This window comes from Pygoscelis adeliae, unplaced genomic scaffold (genome assembly GCF_000699105.1).
Source record: "Pygoscelis adeliae isolate BGI_AS28 unplaced genomic scaffold, ASM69910v1 Scaffold138, whole genome shotgun sequence".
NCBI lineage: Eukaryota > Metazoa > Chordata > Aves > Sphenisciformes > Spheniscidae > Pygoscelis > Pygoscelis adeliae.
The window spans coordinates 707,555-722,123 of record NW_008825265.1 but is presented as its reverse complement, the minus strand read 5'-3'; positions in this window follow the sequence as shown (position 1 = coordinate 722,123).

Here is a 14,569-nt window from a genome sequence, read left to right as displayed (position 1 = left end):
ATTGCTCACCATCCACCGACCGATGCCCAACCAGTCCCCAAGCAGCGGCCCCCCTTGGCCAGCTTTCCCCCAGTTTATGTACTGAGCATGACGTCAGATGGTATGGAATATCCCCCTGGCCAGTTTGGGTCAGCTGTCCTGGCTGTGCCCCCTCCCAGCTTCTTGTGCACCTCCAGCCTTCTCAGTTGGTAGAGCATGAGGAGCTGAAAAGTCCTTGACTAGTGTAAGCATTACCTACCAACAACTAAAACATCAGTGTGTTATCAACATTGTTCCCATCCTAAATCCAACACACAGCACTGTACCAGCTACTAGGAAGGAAATTAACTCTATCCCTGCCGAAACCAGGACATCAAGTAAAATGTTTACCAAGTTCTTTAGACTTTGCAGACATTGGTTGCAACCAAACTGACACCTTTCTCTAACCCAGGGGAAAACTCATAGTTGACTTTGGCTGCCAGCAGAAAGCAGTTCCTGAACTTTACAGGCAACGGATGGCAGCACAGAATAGTGAGGAGCTTTCCTGGGCAATGGCAGAACAGGGTAAACTAGGAACAGAAAGATCAAATCTCCAAAAGACAGCTGCTGGCTGGCTGCTGTTGGAATCCAGTTCTTATCTGTCCTGAGACTGTGCTGTATGTCCAACAAGGCTGAAACAAAATACAATAGAGGAGAGGACTACAGTTCAAAGAAATCAAATAACAGATTTTAAGATAAACATTGTAGATGTTATCTTGCTGCAGGAAAGGTCAATAATTTCACTCCTTCTAGGAAAAGGAACATACCTTACTGCAAGAAGGTAAAATGAGTTCAATTTTATTGTCAGCAACTGATGATGAAACAGTAAAACACAATCCTAATAGCTTAGTAACTAAACAGCTATTTAGAGAACTGCTTACCTTCTTAAACAAATCCTTGTGTAAAAACAGTATAAGTGATGAGATAAGACTATAGCAAACCTTGTTACAGAGTTGGGTTTTTTTTCAGCAAACATGGATTTTGAACAAAATATTGCTCTTCATGGGTGTAAAAGTATATTGCTTTTTGGACTGAGCAGGCCAGAAGGCTGCCCTCCTGAGTATGAGTCAGACTACAGCAATTTCAAGTTTATCGTAGGTTCTAACTGAGGAAAAGCTTCAGATGACTGTGAGTTTCAGACACTTTTTTATGCCGTATGTCAAAGTCTATTTACAGTTTGACTACTCTTTGTAAGGTTGTTTTTTTTTATTACTATTGTTCCCTCCAGACAAAGTATAGTGGTAGATGACAATTGGCAGCCAGGTAATCTGTAGGGCTCCACTTAAATCTGGCCTGTGACTGTGGTCAGTTTTGCTTCAGGTCTGTACGGTCACATTTATCATCTCTTCTTCCTTGTTTTGTGGGATTGGTCAGCCTGATGACTCAGAAATTAACAAACACACACCCATGCGCCACCCCCTTTCTCGCTCTGAAAGACTTTTTACAAGCTTCCTGGTTCCAGGACAGCCTTACAAGATGATTTTAAGAATCTATTCATAGCTATAAAAAAATGATTATTTTTACATCAGAAAAATGAATTAGGAGTAGTTTCTCTTAGTATTTTGAATCTTGTAACTAAGGCTGTTCTTACTACCATGTAAATTAGCAGTATCTTTCAGGAGTTGGATTTAACCTCTGTTAGCTACAGTAAGGCTGACACAATAGCTTCTTTTTACTAGAATTGTGTGTTGCAATAACTGCCTTTACGGTAATGCATGCTTTTAAAAATGAACTTGTAGCTACAAACTATTTTCTTCTCAGCAAATGAGTGCATTCGTAGCCTAGCTACTTCTGTTTTTTAAAGAAAACTTGTATTTCTAATATTCCTGACCTCCACTGTAGGTGGCTTCTTATGACACTGGCAGCAGTGTGGCTCCACTGGTGTTAGTGAGAATGAGAATAGCAGAGCAAGTCTATGTGAGACAATGTGGTGGGTTGACCTTGACTTGCTGCCAGACTCCCACCCAACCACTCTCTCACTCCCCCTCCTCAACAAGACAGGGGAAGAAAATAAGATGAAAAAGCCCATGGCTTGAGATAAGGGCAGAGCTCACCAACTACTGTCATGGGCAAAACAGACTCGACTTGGGGAAAATTAATTTAATTTGTTGCCAATTAAAAATAAGAGTAGGATAGCAAGAAATAAAAACAAAACTAAAACCACATTCTCCCCACCTCCCTCTTCTTCCCAGGCTCATCTTCACTCCTTTGTTGCTGACTCCTCTACTCCTACACACACACACACACCCCAAGTGGTGTAGGGGATGGGGAATAGCGGTTATGGTCTTTTTGCAATGCTTTGTTTCTGCCACTCCTTCTTCTGCACTCTCTTCCAACGTGAGGTCCCTCCCACAGGATACAGTCCTTCACAAACTCCTCCAAGGTGGGTTCTTCCCATGAGCTGCTGTTCTTCAAGAACTGCTCCAGCGTGGGTCCTTTCCATGGGGTGCAGTCCTTCAGGAAGAGACTGCTCCAGTGTGGGTCCCCCACGGGGTCACAGGTCCTGCCATAAAACCTGCTCCTGCATGAGCTCCTCTCTACAGGGTCATGGGTTCTTCCAGGAGCCTGCTCCAGTACGGGCTCTCCACAGGCTGCAGCTTCCTTCAGGGCACATCCACTTGCTGCGGTGTGGGAGACAAGTATGGGCTTCAGTGGGCTCCATGGACTGCAGTGTGAATATCTCCAGCATGGTCCTCCACAAGCTGCAAGGGGACAACCTGCTCCACCATGATCTTCACCAGGGGCTGCAGGGGAGTCTCTGCTCCAGTGTCTGGAGCACCTTCTCCCCCTCCTTCTTCACTGACCTTGGTGTCTGCACAGTTGTTTTGCTCACATTTTTCTTAATCCTCTCTCTCACAGCTGCTGTACAGCATTTTTTACTCACAGAGGTGCCACCAGTGTTGTTGATAGGCTCAGCTTTGGGCAGCTGTGGGTCCGTTTTGGAGGTGGCTGGAGCTCACTGTGTCCAACATGGGGGCAGCCCCATGTCTCTTCTTACAAAGACCACCCCCACAGCCTCCTCGCTGCCAGCACCTTGCCGCACAAACCCAATACAGACAGTATCTAACTGCATTATCCTTGTTTCAGCCACTGAAACCACCAGGTGCTACCAAAGTTACTCTAGGATAGTTCTTTAAAATGATCAGAATAGCTGAGGACTTAAGCTAACTTACTACATAAAAACTAGTAGCATGTTTCTTAATTTCTCTGATAATTGTATCCTTGAAATATCAAACACTAGAAGGATGTTAATGACTTCTTTACGCAAAGTCATTAAAATCAGTATAACTGTATAGCAAGGGAGTTGGTCTGATATTTAAAAACAAAGTCTTTTACTGAAAGTGTTTTTATACAGTCTACCAGCTATGTGATATTCCTTCAGCTTTTAGATTTTCTTTGTGTTATTAGGGTGTATAGATCACTACATCAGGCCAGTTTTAATCTTCAAGAGAAAACTATACTAAAGTCACATTGACTAACAATACATATTGCCAATGGCTAGCTTATATTTGCTTTCCATCATTACCACTGCATATTTGAAGTTAGGTCTTAATAATCTTGTCTGAAATTAGCTATAAGTGAGGAGTTGATGCCACACTGACAGCACTGACGGCTCTAGTTCTCTATTGTATTAGTCACTAAGGTCCAGCTTGAGAGCCCTTTGAAGAAGGGGAAAGAAGCTGAAACCAAAAGGGGGCAACATTTTTAATCCCTATTTCAACATCTTTGGCGTTCTTACACTACTTGGTCTCTCCAGTGCAAAACTAAAAAGGTGAGGATCTCATCTTCACCCAGGATTGTTCATCTAATTTCAGGGCCTGGATCCCCCCAGGCAGCTTTCATGTTCATTCCATGGGATTTTTCTGTTTTCCCTGCTTGTTCTGCATCTGTGATGCCTGTCTCCCAGGTCTTCTACCTGAACTGTTGTTCAGGTGTATTCCTGCACCCTGGTTGTGCAACTGTATCACAAGTCTGCATTTGTCTCCTTGTGGTTTAGTATTATTTATGTATTGATGCTTCACAGCGTTACAAAATGCTTACAGGTTGTTACCAATTATGCCATTAGCAGTATTACAGTGTTACAAAATGCTTACATATTGTTGTAATTTACACTATTTTGATGTGTTTATGCCTAGGTTCAAGGCATGGAAATAATAATTACACTATTTAGTGTAATTCTACTTTGTGGGAAGCAACGGTCCTCTGCTTTGGCTACAATTTATTTCATATTAAACTTTTGGCTTCTTTGCACTTAAAAATCAGCAAAGGCAAAAGACCTCTGTTTCCTGATTTCCACATGAATTTAACTCTCAAAGATAATGAATCCTTGAACATATGAGTTTACCAGAGAAATACCGTCAGGCACTTGTGCTATAATTGTTAACTGGGGATCTTCAACTGCAATAGCATCATTTTGCTGTGTTGAAGCCCTTGTTCATGCCTCAAGGCCATCCAAAACTATAGTGTTTGATTTATTGGCAGTTGTTATCATGCAGTGTAAAGGACTATAAACAGCAAACCCAAGTGGTATAATACAGTGTAGTAATTCTTTCTACAGTGCCTTCTCCAGTAACTATTTTTAGATATGATTTGTATTCACTTGTGTTCACAGCCGACAAGCAGTTCCCACTATGCATGTTTATTTTAACAGCACCTTGACTACTCTCTATAATCACCAGGACATTTAAAAACAAGGTCTTTTATTGAAAGTGTTTTTATACAGTCTACCAGCTATGTGATATTCCTTCAGCTTTTGTATTTCCTTTATATTTCCTTTATATTATTAGGGTGTATAGGAGATCAGTACCTCATCGACATTACCATCTCTCATTATTCAGATGGGAATGATGTTATCCAATACAACTACACTCTGATTTCAACTGCAAATGTATAATAAGGACTTCTTTATATGTAATTATTAGGATTGATTAGCTTCAGAGTTTCCACCATTACAATTTACCTGACTTCTAAACATTAAAGTATTATTTATATATGTATTTATTTATTTTTATATTCCCATAGCCAGCATCTTGTCTTGAAATTTAAAGTTCTTGGCAATTTCCTTATTGTACTATTTGAAAAATAGCCACCGATGCTTTCTAGCTGTAGATTGAGATAGATCTCAACTGTAGAGATATCTACAGTGACAAGTAACTTCTGAGCATCTAAATCTGAGCCCTCTCAGAAATTCAAGCAAGCATCAGTACCAGATCCAAGAGTGTAAGCATCATGACAGAAATTTCAGGCCATCCCCACCAAAGTCCTGTTCCACACAGCAAAAGTACACTAAGAAATACAGGAATGTTAATGGTCAGATACAGGTGACTGGTTCTCCCTATTCAGTCAAGGTATTGCCATTCTGTGGAGGCTGCACAGTGTGGAAAATGGCTAATCTCATGCATCTTTAGTTGTCTTACTTCCAAAAGGAAGATGGAGATGCTGAAGGAGAGATTTTGAGATGGGAAATGATTTTCCAGCATTCTATTAAAACACCTGGAGCGTGGAATTCAATGCTTGTACCCATGTTTCTGCTTTCATTGGGAAACAGTTCTAGACAGCAGCTGCTTGCTGCCCAACAAGTAATATGGCAGTCTTGAGTGATCACAGGTAAAAAATACAGGTAAATAACAGCTTGTAGGTTATTCATCTGATCATGAGAAATATTTTCAAAATGGCCCAAATCCCAGAATTTCTGTTGTCACAGCAAACTGTCGGCAGACCTGAATGCTGAATTACCCAGGTTTGCAAGGCTTTTTTATTTCACTAGAAAGCAAGTAATGTCAATCTCCTTTATGCCTGAACTACTGCCCACTAATGCAACAAGTTCTGTTGGAAGAAGAAAACTATAACCAGGACTGAATTTAGCCTAATGTGCCTAATCCTGGGGGTGTAATTATGATTACATTTCATAGTATACAGAGCATCTTATTTTGTGAGTCTGTTTATCAACTGCATGTGATATGTGGCCTTCCAAAATAGCTGCATTCTTTACTGCGAGCCAACTCCCTCTACTGCTAAAGCATTAAGCATCATGACTGACATATGACAGCATAAACTGCAAGATAACAAGACAAGTCCATAATACCTTGGGTGAACAACTGGTGGACAGGTTGGGCTCAAAGGGTTACCGTAAATGGGGTTACATCAGGCTGGTGGCCAGTCACTATGTGGATGCAGGAGTTGAATGTACATTAAGTTTGCTGATAATACTAAACTAGGAGGAGCTGTGGACTCCCTCGAGGATAGAGAGGCCTTGCAGAGAGATCTAGAGAGACTAGAGAGCTGGGCAATCACCAACCGTATGAAATTTAACAAGAGCAAGTGCAGGATTCTCCACCTGGGATGGGGCAATCCTGTTTATACATACAAACTGGGGGACGAGAGGCTAGAGAGCAGCCCTGCGGAAAGAGATCTGGGGGTTTGGGTTGATGGCAAGTTGAATATGAGCCAACAGTGTGCCCTAGCAGCCAAAAGGGTCAACCGTGTCCTGGGGTGCATCAAGCACAGCATAGCTAGCTGGTCAAGGGAGGTGATTGTCCCACTCCACACTGCACTGGTGCAGTCCCACCTCGAGTACTGTGTGCAGTTTTGGGCACCTCAATATAAGAAGGACATCAAACTATTAGAGTGTGTCCAGAGGATTGCGACCAAGATGGTGAAAGGCTTCGAGAGTAAGGCTTACGAGGAGCGGCTGAGGTCACTTGGTTTGTTCAGCTTGGAGAAGAGAAGGCTGAGGGTGACCTCATCACAGTCTACAACTTCCTCAAGGGGGGCAGTGGAGGGGGAGGTGCTGATCTCCTCTCTCCAATGACCAGCGATAGGACACGAGGAAACGGAATGAAGCTGTGTCAGGGGAAGTTCAGATTGGACATTAGGAAAAGGTTCTTCATGGAGAGGGTGGTCGGTCACTGGAACAGGCTCCCAAGGGAAGCGGTCATGGCACCAAGCCTGTCAGAGTTCAAGGAGCATCTGGACGATGCTCTTGGTCATACGGTTTAGTGTTAGGTAGTCCTGCGAGGAGCAGGGAGTTGGACTCAATGATCCTTATGTGTCCCTTCCAACTCGAGATATTCTATGATTCTATGATTCTATAACTTTCTCACAGGTAGTTCAAATTTAAACCCTGGAAGACAAACATTTCCTTTCAAACTCAACCTTAATTTTGAAAGAGGAGGATGTGACTTGACTTTTACCAGTTTAAGCCCTCTTAAATTTTGCCTCCTGTTTATCACTGTTGCAATCACTACTGTTTCAGAAAAGACATCAGTCTAGACCACACTGCCATGTTTAAACATGTTTCTACCTACAGACTCACAGCTTCTTACAAAAAGCCTGAGAAAGCTGCTCCAGATGATAATAGCCACCAAAATGCAAGTGACCAATCTTTTGAATTGATAGGTGAGAGCCACATTAGTTTTAATGAGTAATCTGCTGCTTCTCAAGCCAAAGCTCTGTTGTTATCCAAAGAAGAACCCTCCAATCTGTATTGCTAGGAAATACATTTGAACACAATGGAATAATTGTTATTATTTCATTACAACCTAATACAATGCATCAACTCATTTCTGTTGCAAATTTTGGTCCCACATCAAGCCTGAGGGGTCCAGTAGGAGCTGGCTGAATTTTTTTCACACAAGTATTTCTCAAGGAAGTGTTTTTTCAGCTAAAATACTTTTTTTCCACAGGAAAAAAGACATCACTTGAGGTGATTTTTTTGGATGATTATGGAAACCACACTTCTGCAGCTAGTCTGTATGCTTGTTTACATGCCCATCTGTGTATCTTGTTACCCCAAATAAGTTTTGGACCTGCTGGCTTATTCAAGTTAAATTATTATTTAAATTAAAACCCTACAATTCCTAAACATTTTGTGAAAGGCACAGCTGGAAAGAGCATAAAAAATTTACTAGTACTCCTTGGCCCAGGTAAGAAGACTACAGCACATTAAAAAACAAAGAATCCACAAGGACTGGAGCCTCCTCCTGTCCTGACAATGAGGGAAACTTCAGTCAGAGCTCCTACTTATCTGCACATGCAAACAAAAGACACACATCCGCTCATCAGATGCCATCCTTTCAAGTAGTAACAAAAATGCCTATTTTTTTGTATTAGATTATTTTGAAGTACTTAAAAGCTTATTTTCATTTTTGGCAGAAAAAATCGAACTTTCCCCTTTTTTTACCAATAAAGAGAAAAAAATGTTGAAGGATAGGAGTATAAAAGACTATGGGTTTTGTTTCTGATGTTTTTATCAAAAATAATTTCATTTTTATGAATTAGGTAGATAGTTTTTATTTCTACTTTCAGAACTGTATTTGCAGATCTTATTTCTGTGTTTCTTAGGAATACTGAGACACATAATGAGCTTATGTTTCTGCCACTTAACAAGGGGCTTTAATACAGCCAACATAAAGACTAATTTAGCTCTCATAGGATTAATTAAGCTGATTTGTAGGAGCAGCAAATTGTGTTTTGTTTAACTGAGATTGCTAAAATGAGGGTAATAATTTAAATGAGGATTCTCCTCACTTTTTAATTAATTTATTTACTTATGAGGGGAAAAATAAAAAATGACAGAAGTGGAAAAAAATTAAATTCAGCTTCTTTGTCAAGTAGTGAAGAGTTTGCATTATAAATACATACAAATTCAGTACAGTGAAGTAATGCCAGTTCTGTGTCATGAATTTATGCAGTAATTTTGTTTCTGTCACATCACTCTAGGTTCCAGTCCTCCTGGTTCAGCCTACTGATTTAGCTAGTTTTGTGGGTATGGGTCAAACATTTTGGTCAAAATAAAAGCACAAAGAGAAAACAAATGCAGACAAAAAGGGGAAAAAACAAAGGCAAAGTACATCAAAGGAAAGAGAGCTAGAACAAAGATTTCTACAGGTGAGACCAAATCTCAAACTTGGATGAGGTGCCTGTTCCCTTGAAGGTACTTAACACTTTGGCTGTTAGGTCAGCCAAATAAACTCCACCAAACTTTTGTCCCTGGCATTGATAGAGTCCTCCAATATATGCGTTTGGCTACAAATACCACTTGAAACAACCACACTTTTGATGAGCTGAAAAGCTTCCAAAATGCCAGACAACCTCTCAAAGCACAATTGTAGGAAGTGATTTTTTTAAGAGGTTATTTATTGTTAGAGTAATTCCCCTGCCTATGTCTAGTCAAAAGGGTCTACTGTTTTGATCTCACGTTGATCCTCTAAGCCATGACACTGCTTCTTGCCATGCCACCGTTCTCTGCTAAATGCTCCTCCTTACCTTACCCTGTCTTTTGCACCTTGGTTTCTCAGACTCCTTGTGGACTGTTTATATCTACAAACCACTCACACAGAATGTCAGGAAATATAAGAGAAATGTAAGAAAAATAAGAGAAATAAATGGGGAGAAAAAGTTCCCCGGGAGATTGGAAGCAGATTTACCATTTCATTAATTTGAGATTACTTGGAACATGAAAGGTAGGTACAATGACAATTTTCTGCAAAGGAAGAAGACACCAGATGATGTCTGCATTTGCATCTTTGCATTTGTGTAAAGCTATGGTTTAAGTTGAAACTACAAGAGGTCTCAAACAGAATAAGTCTCCTGCCCCCAAAAAATCCAGTACAAATCTATTCAGAGCTAGAAATATGTAGACACAGAGTTTTACTGGCCAATGGTCACAGACCCAGAGGAAGCAGAACCTTGAGAAAAATCTTAGAGAGTGAACAGATCAGCCAGTAAATTAAATAAGCTTTGGAAGAACAATCTCCTCACAGCACTTAATTCCTCTCATATTCAGGGGAAGAGACTTTAGACAGTATTTGTAAATAAATAGTTTTGTATCAAAGATACCTTACTGTGTCTTCAGTCGCTGACATCATTTTCCCCAAAATTTGTGAGGACTTGAATAGCTGACCAGCCACTTTGGTCAAAAGGGATCGTACAGCGGTTAGGATCACCATACATTTTCAGTTCCTGAGCAAATACCATTTTCTCCATTTTCCATTTACACCAATATATTTTGACATGGATCACAGTCTATGTATTGTCTCTGAAAACTTCAAGATAAATGTTTACTCACCTTGAAAATGCAGGTGCGTATCAGTTTCCAAATTCTGTCATCTATTGTACTGCAATATATTTGGAGCAACTGCTGATAAAGATAGTTACTATGGGTTTGTCCTTGTTGGAGGTCTACAGTCTCTGACTGCTGACAATGATGGGACTCATAAAACTCCCATTGACTATGGTGGTGCAGGATTCGGTACTAGCTGAAGATGTTAGATTGGTTTAATATTTGCAACCTTAGTGTGAAATTTTACCTGCCACCTGTAATTTTGAAGTTCTCTTTAATCCTTGAACTGTATAACAAACGGAGATAATCCTGATATATTACTTATGTATCAGTAGTCATCAGCTGTATTTAGCTCTTTTTACTTCTGTTCTCACTGATCCTTACAGTCACATTTCATCCATGAAGTAGAAAATAAAAGAGAAGGAATGCATGTTCATATGCACAGGCGCGTACACTGCTATCGCTTTTCAGATAACAGCCATGATCTCCAGTTGTTTCACAGGAAGAGCAGCAGACCCTTCCCTGGCTGGGAGCATGACTAATCAGGGAAGAATTCTGAGGAATTAAGTGGGATTATGTTGGGCTCTCATCTCTCCCCACTCCGGGCAGAGAATGATTATGAAACAAAACATCCTCTCCAGAAGTCTATCACCTCCCTCTTCTCAGCCATCCCCATCTTAAAATAAAAATCCTCCAGATCTCCCTACTTGATTGCTCTTTCTCAACAGATGTTGCCAGTTTGGGACAGGGATTTAGTACAAAGTGGAGCTATGTAGTTTGAAAACCCCAAACTGAGATTTATGGGTTCATGGTAATAACCTCACTGTGGTCCTGTTTCCATTTAAAGCCCAGTTTTCCAGGCTCTGTCTAATTCAAATTTTCTGTTTAAAGCCAAGATTTCCAGATTTCCTCTAATCCAAATGCATTTGTCCTGGAACCATTCCTAAACTAGAGTGGCCAGTGTTGTGTCCATGAAACCCTCTTCCTTGGCTCACAGTGACAGAAAGCCATCTCCACTGTGGTCAAGATGTGAGGCATCATGTTCCTCAGTATTGTCACACACGAATCAACCAAACTCCAAAAAAAAAAAACCCCAAGTCCCCCAAAAAACAAAAAAAACACTGGGGTGTACAGGAATTATGCACTCTTTTTGGACTCTCAGCTCCCCTGGTGGCCTCCACTTAGTTCGAAGCTCTCTTTCTGAGGCTCCCAGATGTGTGCCAGAGTGGAAAAGTGCATAGAGAAAGAGCTCAGCTCTTTGATTTGCATATTTTAGCAAACATTTTTATGCAGACCCCACTGTGCCTGTGTTTTACTTCCTGTTTTATTTTTTTCTGTAACAAACAGCAACACTGCACTCACACACTAAAAGTCAGAATTAATTAATCACCAATTAGGCTGACTCACTGAATAAAGCAAGCCACAGGCTTCACCTAGTGAGTCCTGCATCTAATCTTGTAATGAGCCGTGTTTTTCATGTCTCCAATTTCTCATATTTGTTCCAATGTTTAATTATATGTCCTGTTAAAACCACAGTTCCTGCATGAACTTTCCCAATATCATCTGACAGCCAGTGGATCTCGTTAAACCTTCACCTCCAAGATGAAAGAGCTTTCTGGCATAGCTGCAGTTGTGAGAGTCAGTGGCATCTCCATAACTCCACACTCTTCCTCTTCTCCTCTGAGATTTTTTTGTTCACAGGATTGCAGCACTCCTGCAAAGGCATTTGTCGCTGAATGTTGCTGCCATGCTCTTGCAAAAGGGACACCATATTTCTTTGTATTTGCATGACTAACTTTGAAGAATTAAATTCGCACACTGAAGACTTGTAGGAGAAGGAGAAATAACTGTTGTGTAGAAGTAACTTTGCCTCTGCCTAACGAGAACATTTTTCAATCAGATATGCTCCTCAAATCTGTTGGGTGCCTGTTGCCATTATATCCACTTGTAGTTTTACCTTTCAAGATAGCGAATTTTCCTACTTTTGCTTTAATGAGACACACCCTTTACTGCTGCTATGTGTAAAGAGGCTGTTCCACAGAGGCACGTTGATTGATTACACTACACCCTTGCTTTTCCTTGCAGCGTTCTCCTGCTCTTCTTTCATAAACCTGGATTGTTTCTATGCCCAGCAATTCAGAACTCCTTACTGCTACAGCTTTGTCTGCCTCCTGCGTTTCTTTTCAGCTTTTCTTCCTTTAGTTCTCCAGCACCCTCTTCCAGAATTTGAGGTTTATCAGTGCAATAATCTCATACCTCACAAAAAGCATATACTTTTCTGATGGTTCACAGTGGTCTCTGCTCTACTTTCCAAGCACCTCTGTTCCTTATCTTATAAAAGTCACAGACACTTTATAAATTAAAGAGATGAGAAAAATATATAAATGGAAATGAAAAATTAACAAATCTCTCTACTTATTCAAGACACTACAAATCTCTCTGAGTTAGGGAACAGGCTTGTTTAACAGACAATTTTTACTTCTCTTCAGGTTTTTCCATATAACTAAAGGATGGGACATGTGAAATAATTTTCCAACTGACAAATGACTACTACTAACAAGACCTTCTCATAAATGTAAGCAGAAGATAAAAGAAACATTTAAACAGACTTCTACTGAGCTTGGACAGTTCCTTGCATGCTAATGACTAATTAGCCAAATTTACTGTAATGATTTCTAGAATATGCTAATTTTTAAAAAGAATGTTTATTAATTCTGTAGGAGATCATGAACGTGCTGTGCAAGTATGCTCTTCATTGCTGTATGCTCCACTTGGGAAACACAGCTGATTCTTCTAGTCTTCCTCTTTTTTTGTTTCCAGGTTGTGCTGGTATTCAAGGGAGTAAAGACCCAGTCTAACAATGAAGAATCATTAAGCCTGATGATCCTCTTCTGCAAGAAGGATGCTGTAAGTGTAGGCTGTCCTCCAGCTGGGACAATTAGTTTAACAGCACAAGATCACCTAGCAACCAAGCCACCAGGCAAGCAGGGATGTGGATCAAGTCACCCGGGCACACTACCACTATAAAGGCCAGGTAAAATGAGGGCAGTCTGCAGATCTCAGGTGTCTCTTCACAACACACTTAAGAGGGAACATGAGTCAGAGCAGGGAAGTCTTCAGTTTACTGGTTGTAATCTATACTTAACTGCTCCCAATCTTGTAAGTAAAAGGCAATTGTCTTTGTAAAGCTCTGTAAAGCCTATCCAGTGTAAAGCCTACCCCAGTGATGGGATCTACACCTGTAGCATGGTCTTGAGAGACAAGAGTGGAAATCCTGAGACTTATTGTGATGGTGGAATACTAAGCTAGGAGAAAAATGCTATGAGAGACAGCACTACCTTCAAACAAAAGGATTGAGTGTCGTCCTGTACTAATCCTACACTTGAAATGCTTGCTAAGAGATCTGAACAAGGGCAAGGTGTGATATGAGAATGCTGTCTAGCTCTACCGAGGTGAAAGCACACTGTATTTGACTCAAGAGTTTCTAACAAGGAAAAATCAAACAGGTCACTTGCACCAACACATTCCCATTCTAGTATTTCTACTCGGGGGCCTGTATTTCCATGATATTGCCCAGGGAGTTGGCCAAGCTGGAATTGGCACCTCCTTTTCCTATTTAATGGGCCTCATATACCAGGATACCAGGGCTTCCATCTCTTCAGTCTCCTGTCTTGACAAGACAGTGGATGTGGTCTCCTTTTCTTCCTAATACTTCCCATCTCATTAGGAACTCTCAGGACTGAAGGAAACTGGAATTGTTCCAGGAACTTAAATTCTTTTATTTGCCAAAGACTAAACAACTTTTTTTAAGGATTACTGAATCATCATGAATACAAATAAATCAATCTTTCTCTGAAGTCTTTATGTTGAAGGATAATGGCATACCGTCAAAACAATAGCAGATTAAAAAAATAAACTCTTGGAGAAATAAGAATCTGAAGGAACAGTGTATCAGGGAAGAAAATTCATGTGTTCTGCTCATGCTCTCATCATCCTGCAGCTAGTAGCCATCTCGTGAGTCACGCAGAGGGACAAAGGCAATTTACTCACATTGAAACAAGCAGACTTCTAATGGGCAGATTTTTTAAATAAATAACTTTCCAGGGCTTGATATCACTGTTCTCAAGCACAAATATCCATCCATGAAGATAAAAATTACTGAGTGGGATACCTCTATTCATCTATGCACAGGCATTCCTTAGCAATTGTATTCTTGAACAAAAAGGGTAATTATCAGAATTTCTGCTCCATTTCCTTTCAATATTAATCTTTCTTCAATCTCCAGACTCTCACACCACACTTGAAACAAACTGCTGCTATAGAAAGTCAACAATCTCAGTGTACCTTGATTTTCCCACCTATAAAATAGGTATAAATTTAAAGCTTCATAAAAAATCATGTTGACAAACATTGGTAGTTGTCATTATACATGAAATCCATAGCTATGTGAATTTATATGTATGCTGAATATAAGTATGAATTTTCTTT